Source organism: Pseudorca crassidens, chromosome 21, assembly GCF_039906515.1.
Source record: "Pseudorca crassidens isolate mPseCra1 chromosome 21, mPseCra1.hap1, whole genome shotgun sequence".
NCBI lineage: Eukaryota > Metazoa > Chordata > Mammalia > Artiodactyla > Delphinidae > Pseudorca > Pseudorca crassidens.
This window is the reverse complement of record NC_090316.1, coordinates 15694592-15716260: the sequence shown is the minus strand read 5'-3', so window position 1 is coordinate 15716260 and position 21669 is coordinate 15694592. Positions and strand designations below refer to the sequence as shown.

At 35.4% G+C, this 21669-nt stretch overlaps 1 protein-coding gene across 1 annotated transcript in view; it reads left to right on the top strand.

Annotated features, from left to right (window-relative positions):
- Window positions 1-21669, top strand: part of TNKS (tankyrase) — a 176426-nt gene that overhangs the window by 25609 nt on the left and 129148 nt on the right. The gene's annotated exons all lie outside the window — the stretch shown is intronic.

Genomic DNA, 21669 nt, shown 5'->3' with positions numbered 1-21669 from the left:
ATTTTCTCCCTCTTCATAGCCATCTCTTCCAGCCTCAAATATATTTTTTAGTGTTCCTCAAATTATTGCATTGCCTGACAAAACTTCTTTATCCCATTCTCTCTCATTATCCTTTGTCACTTCACCATCCATTGATGTGACCCTTTGGACACCTTATCCTTTTTGATCTTTGACATCTTCCATTTTCACTTGATTTACCCATTTCCTCCTATGTCTCTCACTAAAACAGCCATGTCCTAGACTAAGTCATTTCATAAAAGTAACCCAAAAAGCTTGAACTTACCACATATTCTCTGACCACTAAACATCTTAAGTTACTTGTGATAAGTTACTAAGTGATAACAATTATTGAACTTGACATGTATTCTTACCTAATCTTCTAGACCTTCAACTTCCCTACTTTCATCCTTTCTTGCTTCACTTTGTCATATCCATTGGATTTTTCTGTCATTAGCTATAGAATTTTATACAGTTTTTACCTTCTTGGAATATTATCCCTTTTAGGCTTCAGTGTTCTATTTTCCTACCTGTACCTCTCTGAATTTTTCATTCTATCAGTGCCTTTAATACCTTATTGAAATTAATATTCCTCTCCTCCTCCTAAATCCACTTCCCAAAAGTATATAATGAAAATGCTCCTTTTATCTAAGTTCATTTATTGGTTTTTTGAGTGTCAGTTATAAATTGAGGTTCAGTTTCAGACAACCCATTTCCTACCATAAAAATACTAAAATTCATTCCATAACTAAAAATATAAATATATACTTCTATAAACATTAGAATATAAAACCAAACTCTTAATATAAAGCTATATTATAAATATTCCTTTTGGGTCATTTTCTTGCACGGGCAGAATTGAATGAGACCTTTCTAATTCTGAGTGCAGTGATACTTGTATCTAAACTATATACTTTGTTTTCCTAAATCTCCCACAGGCAAGCATAGGCATTCTTTATTGCCCAAAGAACTTTTAAGTAATTAAAATTAATTAAAATTTAATTAAAATTTAAGTTTTTTGAATATTTTTATTGATGATTGTGATTCTGATATTATAGATTCTCCTCTTGAAGTGATCAAACCCTTTTTTTTTCCACTGAAAACTACTGATGTCTTACTTTATCCGTTAAAAATTGCAAAGGAGCATGTCTTTGCTGATGTTGTGTGCTTTGGAGATGTAGATTTGTTTCATCCAGTTGTGGATTCAAAAGGCTTTACACGTCATAAGTTAGCACATCACGCTTTATCTTCAGTTCCACTGATCATAGTAGAATTGGTCACCATTTTGTTGATGATGATCAATAAGATTGTGTGGGACTCATTATAAGGGCATAAATGTGTTTGATATTTGGGTGGGAGTTGAAGTTAAGCTTTTAGCTCGTAACCTCTTATGAGTTGACATTGGCTAGGATGGTCTAGGAAACCAGGCTAGGATGGTCTAGGAAACCATCAATTGTATACTATAGAGTCTAAGGTCTAAATAATACAGAATATTCACAGAATTATAAAATATTTATTAAATTAAATAGAAAATACATTTCTCATCTATTTCTTATACAACTGAATCTATAAATCTTTGCATAATGGGTCAATAAAACTAAGAAAGCCTCCTGTATGTTGTCTTGGCTAGATTGTTGTGTTGCCCTTGCTAGATTGCTGTGTTTCCCAGTAAACCACAGATCTTAAAATATCATATTGCTTTATTATATTTAACTCTTTACATAATAAGAGGCATTTATTATGTTTTGTTTTTGTTTTTGTTTTTGTTTTTTTGCGGTACGCGGGCCTCTCACTGTTGTGGCCTCTCCCGTTGCGGAGCACAGGCTCCGGACGCGCAGGCTCAGCGGCCATGGCTCACGGGCCCAGCCGCTCCGCGGCATGTGGGATCTTCCCGGACCGGGGCACGAACCCGTGTCCCCTGCATCGGCAGGCGGACTCTCAACCACTGCGCCAGCAGGGAAGCCCTATTATGTATTTTTAACATTTATTTTGAAATATAGATTCATAGGAAGTTGCAAAAATAGTACAAGAAGATCCATGTATCTATCCTTCACCCAGTTTTCCCCAGTGGTTACATCTTATGGAATCATAATACAGTATCAGAAATAGGACACTAGTGTTGGTACAGTGTGTATAGTTCTATGCCATTAATCACACGTTGAGATTCATGTAACTACTACTGCAGTCAAGATACAGAACATGTTATCAGACTCCCCAAAGATCCCTCTCATTCTACTTATTTATAGCCTACTTTTATAATGACCTACTCCCCATCCCACATCCTTAACCCCTGGCAACCACTAATATGTTCTCATGTGTATAATTTTACCATTTTGAGAATTTTATATAAATAGAATCATACAGTATATAATTTTTTGAGATTGGCTTTTTTTTTTTTTTCACTTGACCTTCCAGATTTTTTTTTAAATTGCTGATTATTATGCCATGGTGTTGATGTACCATAGTTTAGCCATTCACCAATTGAAGAACATTTTGGTTGTTTCTACTTTTTGGCTATTACAAATAAAGCTCCTGTGAACATTTGTTTACAGGTTTTTATGTGGAGATGAGTTTTCTTTTCTCTAGATAAATGCTCTGGAGTGTGATTGCTGGTAATACAGTAAGTATATGTTTAGCTTTTTAAAGAAACTGTCATAGTATTTTCCAGTGTGTTCCATGATTTTTCATTCCTAACAGCAATGTATGAGAGATCTAGTTTCTCTGCACCCTTGCCAGGATTTTGTATTGTCACTATCTTTTATTTTAGCTGTCCTAATAGCTCAACAGCGTTTTAATTTACACTTCCCTAATGGCTAGTGATGTTTCACTTGCTTATTGCCATCTGTATCTCCTCTTTGGTAAAATGCCTCTTCATGTCTTTTGCCCTTTTTCTTGAAATGGAGTAGGATGTATATTATCTGGGATGCTTTTAGTTGCAAATAACAGAATACCTCAACAATAATCGCTTAAACAATAAAATCTTATTGACTCACATGATAGAAAGTCTGCACGAGGTTTTAGGATTGACTCAGGAGTTTCAACAATCTCTAAATAGGCAAACATGTTAGCTTTTCCCTCTTGGTTTCTAGCTCCAAGCATCATATTCTCACATCAACATCCAAAGCAGGAAAGGAGGAGGTAAAAAAAGGGCTTTTTCTACTTAAGTTTTTTTTTAAGAAGAAAAATCTTTCCCAGAAAACTTCCTCTTAAGAGCCCATTTTCGGAAGTAGGTTACATGTTCACCCCCTGCAGTAACCACTGGCAAACAGGAATGAGATTATCAGAATTAGTACCAGTCATGATTTATCCCCTACATCTGGGCACCTTGCTTCCCAAATAAAATTGGATTTTTTTAAGTAGTAAGAAGAGGAAATAAGTTTGAGTGGATGATTAATGATGTTTCCACAGAAGGATAAAACAAGTAAGATATAAGACTTATTAGTAACATGCCTAGGAGTGGGATTGCTGGGTGGAATGATAAGTGTGTGTTGAATTTTACAAGAAGCTGCATTTCCCTGATGGCTGAATGTGTTGAGCATATTTTTATGTACATATTGATCATTTATGTGTATTCTTTTGTGAGGTCTCTGTTCAGATCTTTTGACTTTTTTTCCTTATTATTCCCAAGTTTTGACAATTCTTTTTTGTGTTATGGATATAGACCTGTGTTGGATTTATATATTGTGAATCCTTTCTCCCATTCTTGCCTTTCATTTTCTTAATGGTGTCTTCAGGCAAGCAAAAGTTTTCAATTTTGGTTGAAGTCCAATTTGTCAGTTAAAATAGAAAAAGTATTTGGTGTCTTCCCAGCACTGGAATAAGGTGAGGTATCTAATAGACAATTATTCTTAGGTTAAACACAGTTTATAGTGAAATAAGATTATAGTTTTAATTATCAATACATTGCAGAAATTCAGGAAAGCAGGTTTTGGTTTAAGGGTCTCTGCTTGACGTGCCTTATGATAACTTAGGATACACTTTTAAAAATTAAAATGAAAGAATTGGCTACCCCATAATGAAAAATTGAATGTATTATGTGGCTCATTTTTAAGATTTAAAAGTCAGGTGGATCTTGTTTAATTAAAAAATAATTATCCAAAATATGCATGGTTATTTCTGTGATAACATTGTTTGCCCCTACTATTTGGAAGTATATTTCTAGAATCTAGGGAACTAGGTTATTTTTAATAACTTGTTGCATGAAATCTTTCTGTGAAGGAAGACATTAATTTGTAATACTTAAACTTTTTTTTTTTTTGGTTTGTGCTATCCCTTGGCTCTTCTGAGATCAAAAGACACACACAGATGTTCTTTGAGCTGTTTCTTCATGTCACTGGCTTTGGTCATAGTTTTTCATATTCCCGCAACATTGAGACAGGAATTATAAGCAGTTTAAGTAGTTCAAAGACAGTCTTTATAGTTCTGGTGTAGTCTTAACCTCTAGTTCTCATTGGCATCTCGGAGTAGAGTAGCTATCTGTCCACTCAATAGTATATTTCCTTTCCTTTTTTTTTTTTCCTACAAAATGTGAGTTGGGAGCCAAATATAAACTTTGGAGCACAAGTTTTAAGGACCAGAGTACGATTTACCATATTTTATTTTTTCCTACCTTTGTTATTTAGGGATTACATTTTCACATAGAGTCCTCTTCAGCCTGGGTCTATGAGTGAGGGAACTCCCCTGCTATCACTTTCCAACTTGTAGCAGAAGCAAGGAATGAACTTATTTTACTAATAAGCCTTTGAGATTATGGAGAACATTGTTACTGGCCATAACCTAGACTACCCTGACTGACTACACTCTATTTATGAAATTGAATTCCTAAGTAAACAATAAAGAAATGGTTACGAAGAATGACTTGTTTGGTTACCATCACAGAGAAAAATATCTTGGAGCTGATCCCCAAGTGAATCAGGGTCATAAACACAGTTCAAAGTGCTTTCCTACTTAATAATTAGCATATACAAGTGGTATGTGCATAGTGATGAATTAAACTAAAATTGTTGTAATCAAAATATATTTGCTTTCCAATGCAGCTGTAGGGTCAAGTGACAGTCTCTTAAACTGAATCAGGTAAGGTGTCAATTTGAGCATGCTTCCAATCAGTCAGTGTCTTGTGTGCACCTTTGGTATTCTGCTGAGATTGTACTTGGTTCTTCTTGGCTGATCCTATTGTTAATCTTCTGTGGTAAGGAACTAACAATAATTGTCTCATTTATTCTTGTATTCTTGTTGCCTATAGCTGGTATCTAATTGTATACTCAAGAAATGTGTGTGGAATGACAGAGCAATTCACAGGAAGATGACTAGGTTCTCTCTGGCTTTTTTGCATTACTTTGTGTTAACGTGGATAAGGAAGTTGAGTAATTTTCTACTCCTTTTTTTTTTTTTTTTTTTTTTTTTTGCGGTACGCGGGCCTCTCACTGTTGTGGCCTCTCCCGTTGCGGAGCACAGGCTCTGGACGCGTAGGCTCAGCGGCCATGGCTCACGGGCCTAGCCGCTCCGCGGCATGTGGGATCTTCCCAGACCGGGGCACGAACCCGTGTCCCCTGCATCGGCAGGCGGACTCTCAACCACTGCGCCACCAGGGAAGCCCTCTACTTCTTCTTGATTAGGTGGTATTTTGAGATTCTTTTATTTTAAAGTTATGTGAATTTGCAGCATGTCAGATAATACTCTATTTATATACAAATATAAAACGTATAGTCAGATATAAATTATGTGTAGATAATCTACCATTTGTCAAATCGTCATTCTTCATTAAGGATGGGTTGTTGAATATTGGTTCCAAGCATGCATTGACTTCTGGTTATGGATTTTCTATAAGGAATGGGCAGTCATACACTTTTTGTTGTTACTTGTAGATTAAACCCATGAGTTCTCCTGTCATGAACTGAAGAGTTGAGACAGGGAGGGAGAAGAAAGAAAAAGGTGATGTTGGTACATTTACCAAAAATTGCTTTGGTTACATGATACATAATACAGTGTTTTCCCTTGAGGCAGCCCAAAGTACCTAACCAAACAATTTCACTAATATTTATAATCTATGCATGAAGCAGATGATTCAAATTACCTACCATTTTACTAGTGAAGAAAGGAGAAAGCTGTTACTTTGCCACAGTCTGTAGAGCTGATATAAAGTTGTTATAATAAGAAATGTTTTCTTGACTAAGAACAGAAAGTTCTCTCTGCTTAGTGAGATTTATTTGAGTGTATTTTAAGAATAAAAAACTAATTTCATTCTTTAAATGTGCCAAACAAATCCTTCTTTATTCTTAGTTCAGCTTTTTAGATCATCTAATATTTAACAAATTTAAAGTGGTAATTTTACCTTGCTTTAAAAACAAAAACAAAAACAAAATCTTAAGATAATCTATTTACTAAAGCTTAAACTGTTTTTATTATTATAACTCACTCCTAAAGTAGTATCTGTTTCATAATTTCCAGGCAACTCTATTTTATGTATCTTTTATCTAGAAAGATATATTTACTTTCCTTGTTCAAACTCTGTTTTAAATTACCTTATCTACACACTCGTGTTTCTCTTTAGATCATATAAATCTTTCTCCTTTACTAAATTACCTGATCACTTCCATGGTCCTTTGATGAAAAGTCCTGGAACTTGGGAGTGGCATGGGATTGAGGGTGGGGGGAGAGAAGGGTGGGACTGCTTCTGGTACATTCTTGTCTTTTCAAATATAATACATTGAAGATTAACAGCTTTCTGGGTTTTGTCTTAACAGTAATATTAAGAGTAATAGATGTTCATTTAAAAAAAATTAGCAAGTACACTGATAATAATTGTCACACCTCATTTTCTGTCCATTTAGATTTATGTAGCCAATAAATGAAAATCGGTTAAAATGTAAAAAATTTAAATTTAATTCCTCAGTTGTACTAGCCACATTTCAAGTGCTTAATTACCATATCTGGCTATTGGTTACCTTATCAGAGTGTGTAGATATTGAAATTGCCATCATTGTAGAAAGTTCTATTGGATAGGGCTGTTATAGTCAGTGTACCTGTGTCCATAGTCCTTTCTACATAAAAATGAGATCATTCCACGCATGCTGTTTTCTTATTTTTTCACTTTGTGTTATGACCATATTTCATTATCAGTGAATATTTTTGTCTAATCTCATTTTTTTTTTTTTTGCGGTATGCGGGCCTCTCACTGTTGTGGCCTCTCCCATTGCGGAGCACAGCCTCTGGACGTGCAGGCTCAGCAGCCATGGCTCACGGGCCCAGCTCTTCCGCAGCATGTGGGATCTTCCTGGACCGGGGCACGAACCCGTGTCCCCTGCATCGGCAGGCAGACTCTCAACCACTGCGCCACCAGGGAAGCCCTCTAATCTCATTTTTAAAGGCAGTCAAGAATTATATAGAAATAACCACTTTTAAAATCATTCACCTATATTAGGCCATTTAGAATATTTCTGATTTTTCACTATTTTATAAACAGTACTATAGAGACTATCATTTTCATTAATTACATATGTAAACCCTGATTACTTTAGGATAAACTACTGGAAACCTAGAGCTTCTTAATAAGAATCAAAGAAATGTAGCTGCTGGAGTACTCTATTAGGGCTCTTGATTTAGTCTGTCACATTATCTATCCATATGCCATCCATAAATGAGCTAGGTTAAGAAAATTCATTTCCCACACCTTCCTTACTCTTTGTAAAAATTCATTGAAAATTCAGTGAAGTCTTGAGAATTTGTTTCACTTGCTTTTGTTTCATTTTTCTCTCTCTTCCCTTTTTCTGCAAGAATACTTCCCTTTGGCATTTTTTTTTTTCTTTTGCGGTACGCGGGCCTCTCGCTGTTGTGGCCTCTCCCGTTACGGACCACAGGCTCCGGACCCACAGGCTCTGGACGCACAGGCTCAGCGGCCATGGCTCACGGGCCCAGCTGCTCCGCAGCATGTGGGATCTTCCCGGACCGGGGCACGAACCCGTGTCCCCTGCATCGGCAGGCGGACTCTCAACCACTGCGCCACCAGGGAAGCCCTCCCTTTGGCATTTTTAACATTACTTTTCCATATAAAAACTGAATTGGGATCTTTTAAACAAGTCTCAATGCAGCATTTTCATAAAAACTAAAAAAAGAAAATGGCAAAATTCCATACTTGTATCCTTAAAAAGGAGAAGAGCCAAAAATGATAGCAGTTTTTCCCTTCTGAAATAATCCCTGGTTAGAGTGTTTATGCATTTACCTGATATATTTGGGATTACTTTAGTAGGCATTCTGGTTAATGGTGTTAAATATATATTGATATGTTTATATAGAGAGTTTGATATTTGTTCATTGTATTTTATTAAAATTCCCAGAATGAATGTCTTTATTCTCCTAAGCACTTAAGAAATATATCAAAGATGCTTAAATTAGGGGGAAAAAGGTCAAGTAACAAGAACAAAAGAACAACCAAAAAAACACCTCATACATTTTATAAAGTGATGTAATGCTTTGCTTACTGCTCAAGACTGTCTGTTAAATTAATTAATTATATGTTTGCACTTACTTTTAGATTAAACATGATTGTCCAAAACAGTCTATGGATTTCAGTGAGATGCATGGCTTAAGTTTGGTGTTGTATGAAAGTGGTATTTGAGGCAAATGGCTCATGTAACCAGTGGGTTCTCTTTACATGGTTATCGTGTTATCTGAAACGCATGTATATTAAAACTGTGTCCTTGCTTTGTACAGTTCCCTGGTAACTGAGATTTCAGAGGCAGGCCCAGATTGGAGATAAAGACTCATGGAGTCCTTCTCACTCCCCATTTTCAGCTGACCAAACTAGAAAGTTGTTAAGTATAATAATTGCAGTTTCAGGCTTTAAAAAAATGTTATGTATTTTTGTTGTTTTAGTTCTTCAGTTATTTAAATCTGCTAATTCTCTTTTTTTAGATGGGGGTGGGTGTTAGACTTTTCATCTGTAAACAGAATCCAGGATTAAGAATGTAACCTTATTGTGAGTTGTTTCATATTCTGCCCTCAGGTATGACAGTACAAATAAGACATTAAGAAATCCCACAGTGTGTCCAAATATATGTTTATTTTGTGTCAAGCCTGAAAATTTCTATATTTGTTGTGGTACAAATAATCATGGTTACAGATAGAGGGCATATAATTCATTTTGCCTTTGGGGGGCACAATTTTGAGCGTTGATCTTTTGAAAGAACCTTTTGTACTTGAGTATGAGGATGGAGGGAACAAGAGAAGGAAGTATTCTAGTGGGTCTCCTAAAATGGAACCCTGGCTGCCTTGGTGTTACTGCAGAGTCTGGTTGCCTGCTTTCCCACAGGGTGTTGTTGGATGGGGTTAGGAAGAGGACATTGGTCGCTGGAGGAAGGTATTTAGGACAGATGCATAGATGTGCCCTTTAGAATTCACATGAAGGAAAGAAAGCTTGAGTTACAGTTCTGGTGTGATCTTGGCTTCTACTTGTGTAGAATGATAAGGTAGAAATTAAATGCTTGGCTTTAGAATTAAGTATGAATTCCCCTTTACCACAAATAATTTAGTTGCTTTGAGCCTCAATTTCTCACGTATAAGGTGGGCATCAGACCTACTGCATCAGGTTCTTATGGAAAGTTAAATGAAATAATAAAGCAGGTAGAGCCTCAGCAAGTGCTTGTTTCCTTCCACTCTCTTTTCCCTTGGGTGGCAGCATAAGGTGATCATTTCTGTATTCTGACACTCGGTAAAAACGTAATGACAGATATGTGGCTCTTTGTTGCCTTCAATGTGAATTAGTTTATGTCCTTTGTTTCATATTCATTGTTACTTTGTAAACTTGAATTATGATTTGATAAGACATGAAACTTTTTAAAAAATGGCAGTTTATGCCTTTTAACTTAGCAGAGACATTGCAGGTAGGATAATGGAAAATTATCGTAACATAAACATTTTCCCCACAAATACTTCAATAGCAGGAGTATGAAGTTCTAGTGATTTGTTGTGACTAAGTAAAAAGCGTATGAAAGCTTGACAAATGCAAAGAGATGTGAACAATGATAAGTTTTTAAAGGCAAATTAATTATGAGTAAATAGTTCTTCAAGTTGCTAGAGGGCATCATAATTGCTGTTTCTGAAAATTGCAGCCCTCTAGGAATGAGAGAAGGGAAAGAGCAAAGGAGGAACTCTGTTAAAAGAAAAAGGCATTCTTTTCCTCCTCACTGTGGGGGAAAGGAGCTCAGGTGGGATGTGAGAAACGTGATTGAATACTGTCATTAAGAATATCACTCATAGGATAATTTATCGAAAACAAGCTACATTAAAAAAATTATTTGATATATTTCCCAAAGAATGAAAACTTAACAGTTATGTTCTTTGCCTCCTTCATGTTGAAAGTACAACAGTATATTGAGGTTCCAATCATTTGAATTCTTAGAGACATAGGAAAATAATAGTTGTGATATTATTTCTTAAGAAACTAAAATTCAAAGCAGAATCAGAATATTATGGTACTGGCTCAACCCTGTGTTCCTTGTGAAAAATGTTTTCAAACATGTGACTTTAAACCTTGTATCACTAAAACTGTAGCACTAAAACTGAATTGGTCTTAATATTTTATAGTGGGGGAATTTGCCTGGAAATGCTAGTAAGTCCTTGAGGCCTTACTCAGCTCTTAACAATTTAGGTGTGGACTCAGAAAGGCAGGTGAAACTTCTCTCAGAGAGATTGGGAAGCACCTTTTGCATGTGGTTGCTGTCCCTAGAACTGTAAAAATTCTGTCATCCTGTTATAAACTTACGTGGTCAGACTATAATATCTACTTCGTTACTTATTAGTGTTTTATTTACATGACTCTAGTCAAGTATTAGAAAAAGTAATCTTCCCCTAAGTACAAGGAAGTATAAAACAATAATTGGGCACAAACGAATTCATTGTTCCTAGGGCTGTTACCAGTTTGCCTTTATTTTAATCCAACTGGTATTTTTTTAGCACTCTGTGCATGGGATTCTATTTTTGAAAGGCAGATGAAAAGGTCCTGATTGAAGGGATAGGGTGTTTATTGAGTTCCTATTGTGTGCTAAGAACCAAGCTAGGTTTATATATATTGTCTCAATTATGACCGCAATCCTTGGAGGAAGGTAGTGAAAGAGGAAATTGAAATTGACAGAGGTGAAGTCACTTGACTCAGGCCAGACAATTGCTAAGTAGAGAGCAGTATTCTCAAACCCAGGTTTGTCTGACTCCTAGACAGGGCTTTCTTTTAGACTTGATTCTCTAGGGTTTCCAGGTAGAAAGGAGATATGCTTTGTTATAATCATTCTTATATTTGTTCTACTGCCTGCTTTATCTTATAATAAATTGTGGTTTGTGTAAGCAGATAATGCTGATTTCCCAGATGTATTGGGGCCTGCCTTAACTCCTTATTGAAAAAAGGATATAATTGAATTGGATATAAGAATCTGCTATATACACATACAGAATAATCTATACCTAAGTTACTCCATATGTAACGGACCTTTTCAAAAATTCTTGGTCTTCTCTGTTTATAGGAAATCTTGATAATGGGAGCAAAATTTAATTGGAGGATTCTTTTATTATTATAACATTTCATGCCAAAGTTTGATCATAAAGAACTAGTCTTATGTAAATTCAGTAAAATTTTATTTACTTGGATTAGCTTTTTTGAGTAATTAAATATTTTCTAATGTCTTTAAAAAAATTCTTACATGCACATGTGTACTATATGTTAGCCACTGTTCTAAGAGCTCCTTAAATATTTATTTGTTTTGTCCTCCTAATAACCCCATGAGTAGGTACTGTTATTATCTCCTGATTTACTGGTGCGGAAATGGAAGTACAGAGAGGTGATGTCGCTTCCTGGGGTCCCAGAACTAGGAGGTGGCGGAACTGGGATTCTAACCCATTCAGTCTGGTTCCAGAGGACCAACTGTTAACTGTGGTGTTTTGCCATTAGTAAGTGCAGCAGACTTAGGAGAGAATTTGATTTTTTTGAACTTATTTTAGCTCAATGAACTATCTGCCTTTATGTGCCTCATTAGATGGAAACCCATTTGTAACTTTTTTCCGTGTCCCTCACCAGGAAAAAATAAGAATACATTTTTTTCCTAAGTTCAAAGGCACATAAAGACAGATAGTTCCTTGAGGTAAAATTATGTATCACAAGTATGCTAGTCCCAGTTGTTGACAGAATTCTGAATTTTTGGTGACTTTTGTATGAAAGGCAAAGACTAAAAAAAGTATAGTTAAAAACCTGGACTTTTACACAATAGAAAATTACTTCTTGACTATTTTACTTTAGACTTATTTCTACAGTCTCAGCATTATCACAGATTCTAAATTAATGTATTTATTTTATATTGGAATTGTTTATTTAATGCTACACCATATTTAATGTTGTTTGCTTGATAAGAACTGCCCAATTCTTATTTCTCCATTGGTTACAAATTAATTACTTTAAAGAGCAGCTTTAAGAGAAGTATTGTTTTGGCGAACATACTTAAACAGCATGTGTAAAGATCATTTTTGTCTGAGGAGAAATATCTCTCATTATAAAAATAATATATATTTGTAATAAACATTAAAACACTGTAGAAATATGTAAAATAGAGACATTTTTGTAAAGATTCATTTACCACGTATAGCCATATCTACATAATACTTTAAATTTAAGATCTGTTACTGCTGTAGATGCCCATTGAGGTCCGCCCATGTACTCTAGAACTAACGCCTCTTTCCCCATCACCATTGTTTTTATTGCCTCTTCCAGCTTCTCTGGCCAAGCTTTTGAAGTCCAGAACCAGATTTGAGGCAAGCTGGAGCAAATTCTCTTTAATGAGAGTTTGGAATTAAGGTTCAGATAGTACAAGTATATGTATTGTCTGTAGCTGAGGGTGATGGCAATAAAGCTGGGAGACAGGGATAGGCAGCAGCAGGATAAATTTGGGGACATATTTCTGCCTTTGCTTTTGATGAGATGCCTCTATTCTTCAATAAATTTTCGTGTTGTTTAAGCCAGTTAAAGTAGTTTTTTCTCCCTTGTAATTAAAAAAAAAAAAAGCCCTCTAATTGATAAAGTCAGTACTCAAAGATATATTCGTAAGTCACAGCATCTTAAAATTAAAAGAATCCTTAGAAATCATTTTTATTATTTACCTTTTACTATTATTTACTGTTTTTAAAAACACTAGTTAGTATTTTATTGATTTACTATTTGTTTATTTCCTATTATGTTATTAAACCACAGAAATCTTCCTTCAAATGAAATCTAATGCAGTAACCCAATGTGTAAAAGTGTTGAGAGGGGAGAAGCATAGACCTTCATGTATTCCACCTCACAAAAGTTCGTGTGTGTGTGTGGGTGTGAGTGTGAGTGCGGGGAGTAGGTGTGGTTTTAGCCAGGAGCAGTTTTGCCCATTGAGGAGATATTTAGCAATATCTAGAGACATTTTTGCTTGTCACAGTGGGGGAGGGCTGTTTACATCAATTGGGTAGAGGTCAGGGGTGCTGTTATCATCTTTCAATGCCCAGGGCTACTCCCTACTGTTGCAAGTTCACGTTGCAAGACAAGCCAAGGCCAAAGCCAGGGCCTGACTAATTTGACTAGAAACGATGCCACAAGTGCCAGCTCCTTGTGGTCCTTGTACTATACAGCAAAAAGGATGACACTGAGAGGAGAAGGGCTGAATGACTGCAGCACAAGTTGTGGGATCCTCTGTTGCTGAAGAGCCAATAGAAGGGGAGATGAAGAAAGCCCCCTACCCTACCTCATCAGAAGTGGGAAGTGATGAGGGAAGGTAGAGAGGTGAGTGGAAGGTGGCCTCACAGTAGCTCCTTGCAAGTCTCTCATCCTTCATTTCCAGAGGTCACAAGGCATTTGCACCAAGACACAGATGAACTGTGATTCAAGTCTTTGCTTAGCATGTGAGGATACTTGCAGAGTCTCCAGGGCACCATGGTGGAGCCATCACCCTACACCTGCAGTAAATAATTATCTGGTCCAAAATGTCAGTAGTTCGCTCTGCTCTAGAGTAGTGCTGTTCGGTAGGTGTATAATGCCAGACATGAATGTAATTTAAATTTTTCTAATAGCCACATTAAAAAGAAACAGGTGATATTAATTTAATAATATATTACTTAAAGCAGCATATACAAAATATTATTTCAACATATGAGTATAGAACATTATTATGCTAAGTGAAATAAGTCAGAGAAAGACAAATACTGTATCACTTATATATGGAAATATAAAAAATACAACAAACTAGTGAATATATCAAAAAAAGAGGCAGACTCACAGATATAGAGAACGTAATAGTGGTTACCAGTGGGGAGGTAGGGGAGGGGCAATATAGGGTTAGGGCAGTGGGAGGTGCAAACTGTTGGGTGTAAGATAGGCTCCAGGATGTATTGTACAACCTGGGGAATAGAGCCAATATTTTGTAATGACTGTAAATGGGAAATAACCTTTAAAAATGGTATATAACATTAAAAAACATTATTAGTGAAAAATTTTATATTTTTTTCAACTGGTTTCTGAAATCTAGCGTGTATCTTCTACTTAAAGCACATCTCAATTCAAGCAAACTTTTCATCAGTAATACTTGATCTGTATTTAGATTTAATAAAATTTACAGTTGAAACAGTAGATTCACATATCTAAGGTGTTCAAAACATATTAAACATCTTCCAATAACTGAATCATGTACCAGTGTATCATGTATCAACTTAATATTTAAATTAATTAAAATTAAATAATTAAAATAAAATATAATTAATAATTCAGATCATCAGTCTCACTAGCCACATTTCAAAGACTCAATACTTACATATGGATAGTGGCTACTATATTGGACAGTGTAGCTCTAGGCACTAGAAGATCACTTAATCATCTTAATTTATGGCTAACCAGGCCAAGCTAAGACCACACAACCATTACTTCAGAACTTTTCTCCAGCTTGCTTGGATCTCTGTTCATTATATACCAGAATACCTGCTCTTAAATCTCCATTTCAGAAGAGTTTTATAAGTAGGGTCACATTAGGCTAGGCATTATATTATGAGGTTCTCAGAGGTTTTTCCAAAGGATATTAATTAAGATGAAAGAAGCCTACTTCACTCAGTGAATGTCACTACTCATTCAGTGAAAGATACCACTGAGCATCAAAAAAAAATCAACATGAGTCTAGTTTATGTTGAGAGAAACTTACTGATTAGCCTGAGTGTGTTGACAGGGAATAGAACTGATCATTCTTTCTGAGTCCCAAATTTAATTTGCTATGTAGAACCAGTATTTATCTCCTATGAATGTTAGAATTTGAAGGATTTAACTAGTTAGTTTATTTGGGGGTGGAAAGTGCTGGTAAGAAGATGGATCTTAATAAAGGAAGAGAATTCTAAAAAATATAAAGAGGAAATAAAATATTTTTAAAACAAAGAATTTTTCGGATGAAAATAAATATTAAATTTATATCAAAGAGTTTTCTTTGATTTGCCTAGTCAGACCTTATATATCTTGGTTCTAGAGTAGTGTTTGTAGGAATGTATTTAATGCTATTAACATTTATTTTAAAGTAATTTTTAAGGTATAACATAATTTAATTGATGTTACCTAAATTAAATTTATCCCAGGAATAGGAATATGGTGTTTTTACACTTGTAAAAATATCGTTTTTTGCAAATATACATGGAAACAGATTTATAGTTAAATCATTGCTTAATATCTGCTATATAGTATAACATACACTATAGTTAGGATAGGTTCACAAATTATTTACCTCTGACGTATTACTCTAAAACTTATTGCTTTGTTTTGAATTATCAACTATTTTTTATAGTAGTTCCTAATTTATATGTGTAATATATTTTTCTGTATCATTGAGTTTATCCTGTTTGAGCTTCTTGAACGTATAAATTTGTGTCTCTTATTAGTTATGGGAAAATCTTAGGCATTATCTCTTCAGATATGTATGTGTTTCTTTTAAGACTGATGACAACATATTAGACCTTCTCACTCCATCCTTTGTCCATGATTATTTCTCCTTGCAGCGTTCTTGGATCTGTTGACATGTTTTCCAGGACAATAAATTTCTCTTCAGATTTATCTAATCTGCGATTAAACCCCTCTATTGAGCTTTTAAAAAATCAGCTTTATTGAATTACAACATAAAATTAGTTTGAGATAATGAAATAAAATGCATCCATTTTAAGTATATAATATTGACGAGTTTTGACAAATGTATTCGCCCATGTAACCAGTACCACAATTTAATAGAGCAGTTTTATCACTCTAAAAAGTTCTTTGGTGTCCATTTGCAGTCAGTTTTCTCTTCGCCTCCACCATCCCCAGGGAACAGTTGATCTGTTTTCTGTCACTGTAGATTAGTTTTCTGTTCTAGAAGTATGTTCTTTCCTGTATGGCTCCTTTTGCTCAGCATGTTGTAGAGATTTCATCCCTCTAGTATGAGTCAATAGTTTATTTCTTTTTATTGCTTAGTAGTATTCTTTTGTATGGATATGCTACAATTTGCTTATCCTTTTACCTGTTGATGAATATTGAGATGTTTTTCATTTTTTTTGCTTTTCTAAATAAACATATGAAATTTTCATGTGCAGGTGTTTTGTATGGACATATTTCTTTTCCTCTTGGATAAATATCTAAAAGTAGGATGTTAGAACATACAGTAGTGTATATTTACCTTTATGATAATTGCCAAATTGATTTCCAGAGTAGTTACATACCACTCTACAGGCCCACCAGCAATGGATGAGAGTTCCAGTTTAGTACATTCTCATTAATATGGAATACCATTAATAATAAAAGATGGGTCATTGCCCATCTTTTAAATTTGCATTTTCTTTTGAATAATAATATTGAGCATCTTTTCGTATATTAGAAGTTTGTACATCTTTTGTCTTATGCATTGACGATTATAGCTAGCTAAAATTTGGTCTCTTAGTATTTTGCTCCAAAATTACAAATTTTATTTGCTAAACTTGGTGCTTTGTGTGATTTAATTTTAGAAACTCAGTCAAATGAGTATTTCTATACTCTAATTAAAAGAGTAAGATGAGGCTTCCCTGGTGGCGCAGTGGTTGAGGGTCCGCCTGCTGATGCAGGGGACACGGGTTCGTGCCCCGGTCCGGGAGGATCCCACATGCCGCGGAGCGGCTGGGCCCCTGAGCCATGGCCGCTGAGCCTGCGCGTCCGGAGCCTATGCTCCGCAACGGGAGAGGCCACAACAGTGAGAGGCCCGCGTGCTGCAAAAAAAAAAAAAAAAAAAGAGTAGATGACTATGAAATACTTGCAAAACATTTTAACATAAACATAACTTCTTTTAAAATAGAATGTCTGTTCATTGTGAGGAACAGTTTTAGACCTTTAATGTAGCTCTAAAATTCACATAACAAAGAATTTACCATATCTTAATAGGAGGGTTTCTGCCATTAAAAGTGAAAACTATACTTAAATGCTTTTTCGTAATTTACCTAAAAGCCTTGCTACATTTTTAGCTTGGAAAATTCACATTGTTTCTATTTCTTCTATCTTCTTAAATCAGTTATTAGTGCTTGTACTTAAATATAATTTATCATGATAGCACTTCATATTTTTCTAGGAATTTGATAAGATGAGGCTTCACATACGTGTAGAAATATTTTCTAAAATGATATGAATGCTTAAATTTAATAGTTTTGAGGAATTAAATGAATCGATGTCAGTCTCTGCTGCATTGGTCACAGACTGAAGGCATGCTCCCTGAATCTGGCTCGCTGTAGCTGAATGTTTGCACCAGAAATAGGAAAATCACATGTCCTTCTTGCCATAGCTTTTTTGAAAATGTCATTTTGAATATTCTGATCTTACCTTGGGTTTAACTCTCTGTTATTATGCTAGCTGCTATATTTTCTCCACCCTTATAACTTCCAAAGGAGATAAATGGGTTTGAGATATAGAGCCTAGACATTTGGGATTTGAGGTTTGATAATGCCCTAATTGGTTAAAGATAATACAAGGAGATTTTGAATGTCCGTCCACAGTAGTCTCGAATTTACTTACTGAATGTTACTCAGATTTTAGTTTCCTTGTTTTTCTTTCAAACCTTAGTTTGTATATTTATTGTATATTCTGGGAACTTTGCTTCAGACATTTGTGCTACTTTTGAAGAAGAATCTGTTACAAGATGAATTTCTAATTGTATTATGTATCTGTAGTCATATTTTATTATTCCTTTTGGTAGCACAGAACTTTGAAAGCAACTTTTGAAGCATCCAGCATTGAGAGTCCTACATGTCACTACTTCAAGTGCAGACTGACAGTCTTGAAAGCCATGGTTGTTATCTTTGCCCTATGTATGTGCTGTTCTTCTGGTATTAGAAAATAGTGTCACACAGATCTTCATAGGGAATAGTGTGAAACAAATTTGACTTGAGGAATTGCTCAAGAAGTAGTTTGATACTTTTTAGTATGTACCCTACAACTTTGATCATGGACTCAACTATTAATTTTGTTTTTGTTAAATCAAGTGTTAGGATAAATAAATCTTTATTTTTCCATTTTGATTAAAAGCGTAGGGAAGGGAAAGGGTCTGCTTGAGGCAAATCTTTCTTTTTTAAGATTTTAGATCTTAATGCTTAGACTGTAACTCTAAAGCATTATCAGGGATTTGAGGCCTATTCTAGATACATAGAAATCATTTATCTAGTCCAGGTCCTTCACTTTATAGACCTGGGAACTGGCTTAGTGCTTCTCAACCTTGTCTGTGGTCAGGGACCAGTTTTTTTCCTTCCCCAGTGCATGGCAGGCCAATAACTCTGTAAACTACAATAAAGATGAGGTACTGGAAAAAGTAATTTTAAAATGACACACACAGTTTTAAATGCTTCCTCTTAATTTCTGTGGTTATCTCAATGTCGATGGATTACAGAGAGTTCGAGGACAGTCCATGGACCACACTTTGTCTATTACTGCCCACACTTCTTCTATTCCTGCCCAAGGTCAAGGTTGGCAGACTATGACCATGGGCCAAATCCAGCTCACCCCTTGTTTTTTGTATGTCCTGTAAGCTAAGAATTGTTTTTACATTTTAAATGATTTTTAAAATACACAATAATAACAATATTTTCTTATATATGAGAATTATACAGGATTCAAATTTTAATAAAGTTTTATTGAAACAGAGTCACACACATGCCTTTAAGTATTGTCTGTGGCTGCTTTTCCTCTGTAATGATGGGGTTGAGGCAAGGCTGAATAGCTGAGACAGAGACCATATGGTCTACAAAGCCTAATGTATTTTCTCTCTGGCCCTTTACAGAAAAAGTTAAGATCTGAAGGTTTGGCTCTAGGACAAAGCAATGAATTAGTAGTTAGTGGTAAAGTTGAGAGTACAAATACATTTTAAAATGTGCTTTAAATATTAGTATTAGCTGATATGTATTGTCAGGCTCTGTGCTTAGTACTTTTGATGCTATTTTTTGTTCCCATTTAATCTCCCCAGTGCTGCCCTTTTATAAAAAGTTAGATAAGTTTAGATCCCTTGTGGTCTAGTTATGGATACCTTTATTGCTCCTAAAACTCTTAACTCTACTGAGTTTTGTGGGGTTTTACCCATATCTGGTGAATTAAAATGGTTCGATTATTTTCTAATGTGGATTTTGTTATCAGCATCTGGTTTGGAAAATTCAGCTTCTTCTTCCCTGTTGCTACATAACTCTGCAGTGATGTTTCTGTGTGTTCAGGTCCAATGAATGAGATGCATATGACTCAAAAATGTTTAGAAAACAGATACTTCTAGTGAAAAGATTACTCCTTTCAAAGTCAACTAAAACAAAGCAAAACTGCAACTAAGCTGTAATGGCAGATTTCTGTTGCAAAATAGCAAAGATATAATAGGTAAGGCTGAGACTTTAGGTGACTTTTGGAGGAACAATAAGGCTTTCTATGTTTTGCCTCTACCACGCATTAAGCTGCAAAGTAAAAGCTCCCACCATATTTTCATCAAGGATTGTTAAACTACGTTCTTATACTTCTTGTTTAAAGCAGGTTCTGAAGTTCTCGAAGTATGCGATAAAAAAACTCAGCTTTTCATGGTAGCTGTCATTTCTTTGTTCTCCTACTTTTTGCATGTGATCACTCAGCATCTAAATAAAGATATAGCGATAGCTGTCATCTTTACATTTGATACATGAGCTTGCTTCATGATAAAGACCCTTTATAAGCCAAATCTTCATGTTGGGATTTCTTCCTGGAATAAAAAATATATATATTGTTGTGAAAGCTTATTCATTATGATGAAAGAATAACTACAGTTTCACATTATGGTACTTGCTATTTTGTGCTACTTTTGTCACTTTATAAACATCTGGAAAAGAATTATGTTCATTGCTTTCAGTCAGGAGTGAAAGTCTTAGCAAAATCTCACTGCATCTTTTCAAGCCATGGCTAGTTTTTGTTATCCCAAGTCTGAAAGTATCCAGGATTTAGTGCAAGAGATGCTGATGCACGCTGTCCCAGCAGCTGCGCCCCAATTCTAGATAAGGCTATTCCTTTGTACCTTATAATAAAGCCATCGACTAGACGGCTTATGTATTAAAGGGAGAAGAAGAGCTTTATAAAGCTCTATACTTAGTAATATATGAGGCTTGCCTTCCAAATATTCCTAAAGAATGTATGTACTTTAGCATGGGACTGTTAATGAATGAAAATCTGGGACACATCAACAGTCATTATATATAACATGTCTTTAACCATTTATTTGAATTTAATATTTCTGCTTTGTTTTAAATTTATGCTATAGAATATTGGTAAATGGTAACAACTCCTGTTCTCTCCAGGAGTACACAAAGTGTTAGATTTGAACTGTTAGAATAACTTGTAATTGAACTTTGCTTATTAGACTAGTTTTTAATATATTTATTAGTTTAACCATTGGTTGGGTAGTGTTATAGCAACACCCGCCCTCCCCTCTCCACCATCCCCACCCCGCCCCTGTACACACACATACCAGATGTAGTTGAGAAATGTTTTAGATTAATAAATTATATCTGGATTTTACTTAAACAGTGATTCTCTCTTTTGGAAGCCTATACATCTCAAAATTCTCTGTAGCTACTTTTTATGCAATATAGCATGTGTAATATTCATTCCTCAGCATATATCATAGTGATTGAATTTCTGATTCTAAAAATTTTTGATGGCCAGAATTATTGTGGAAGGCAGTTCCTTTCTGCAGCTCGGCTGCAGGGAACCAGAGTTGCATGCGTTACTGTGTCTGGTAAACTTCTTGGAAGCAAGCCAGTATGTTCTGATGCGTTTCCATACATGTAAGCAGTGAGCACTAAAAGGCTTGCACAGTATTACAGCTGTTCCAAGACGAGGAAGCGGTGGGAAATTCAGCAGTGAAAAATTCAGCAGTGAAGCAGCAGCAGCAACAAGCAGCCACAGTGGTAGTAAAGACAGGGCAGGCTCATAGTGAGAGGATTTCACAGCGCGAGGCAGCGAGCATACAGCTCCCCATCCTTCTGCCTGAAGGAGGCAAACCCAAACTGTCTGTTGCAGGATTTTTCTAGTTTCGTGTTTATGATGTTAAGTCATGTGATAATACTGTACCACAAGTTGCCAACTTCGCTTTACTCTAGAGAGGATCCTTTGCTGCAGAGCTTTTTTTTCTTTTTCTTTCTTTCTTTTTTTTTTCT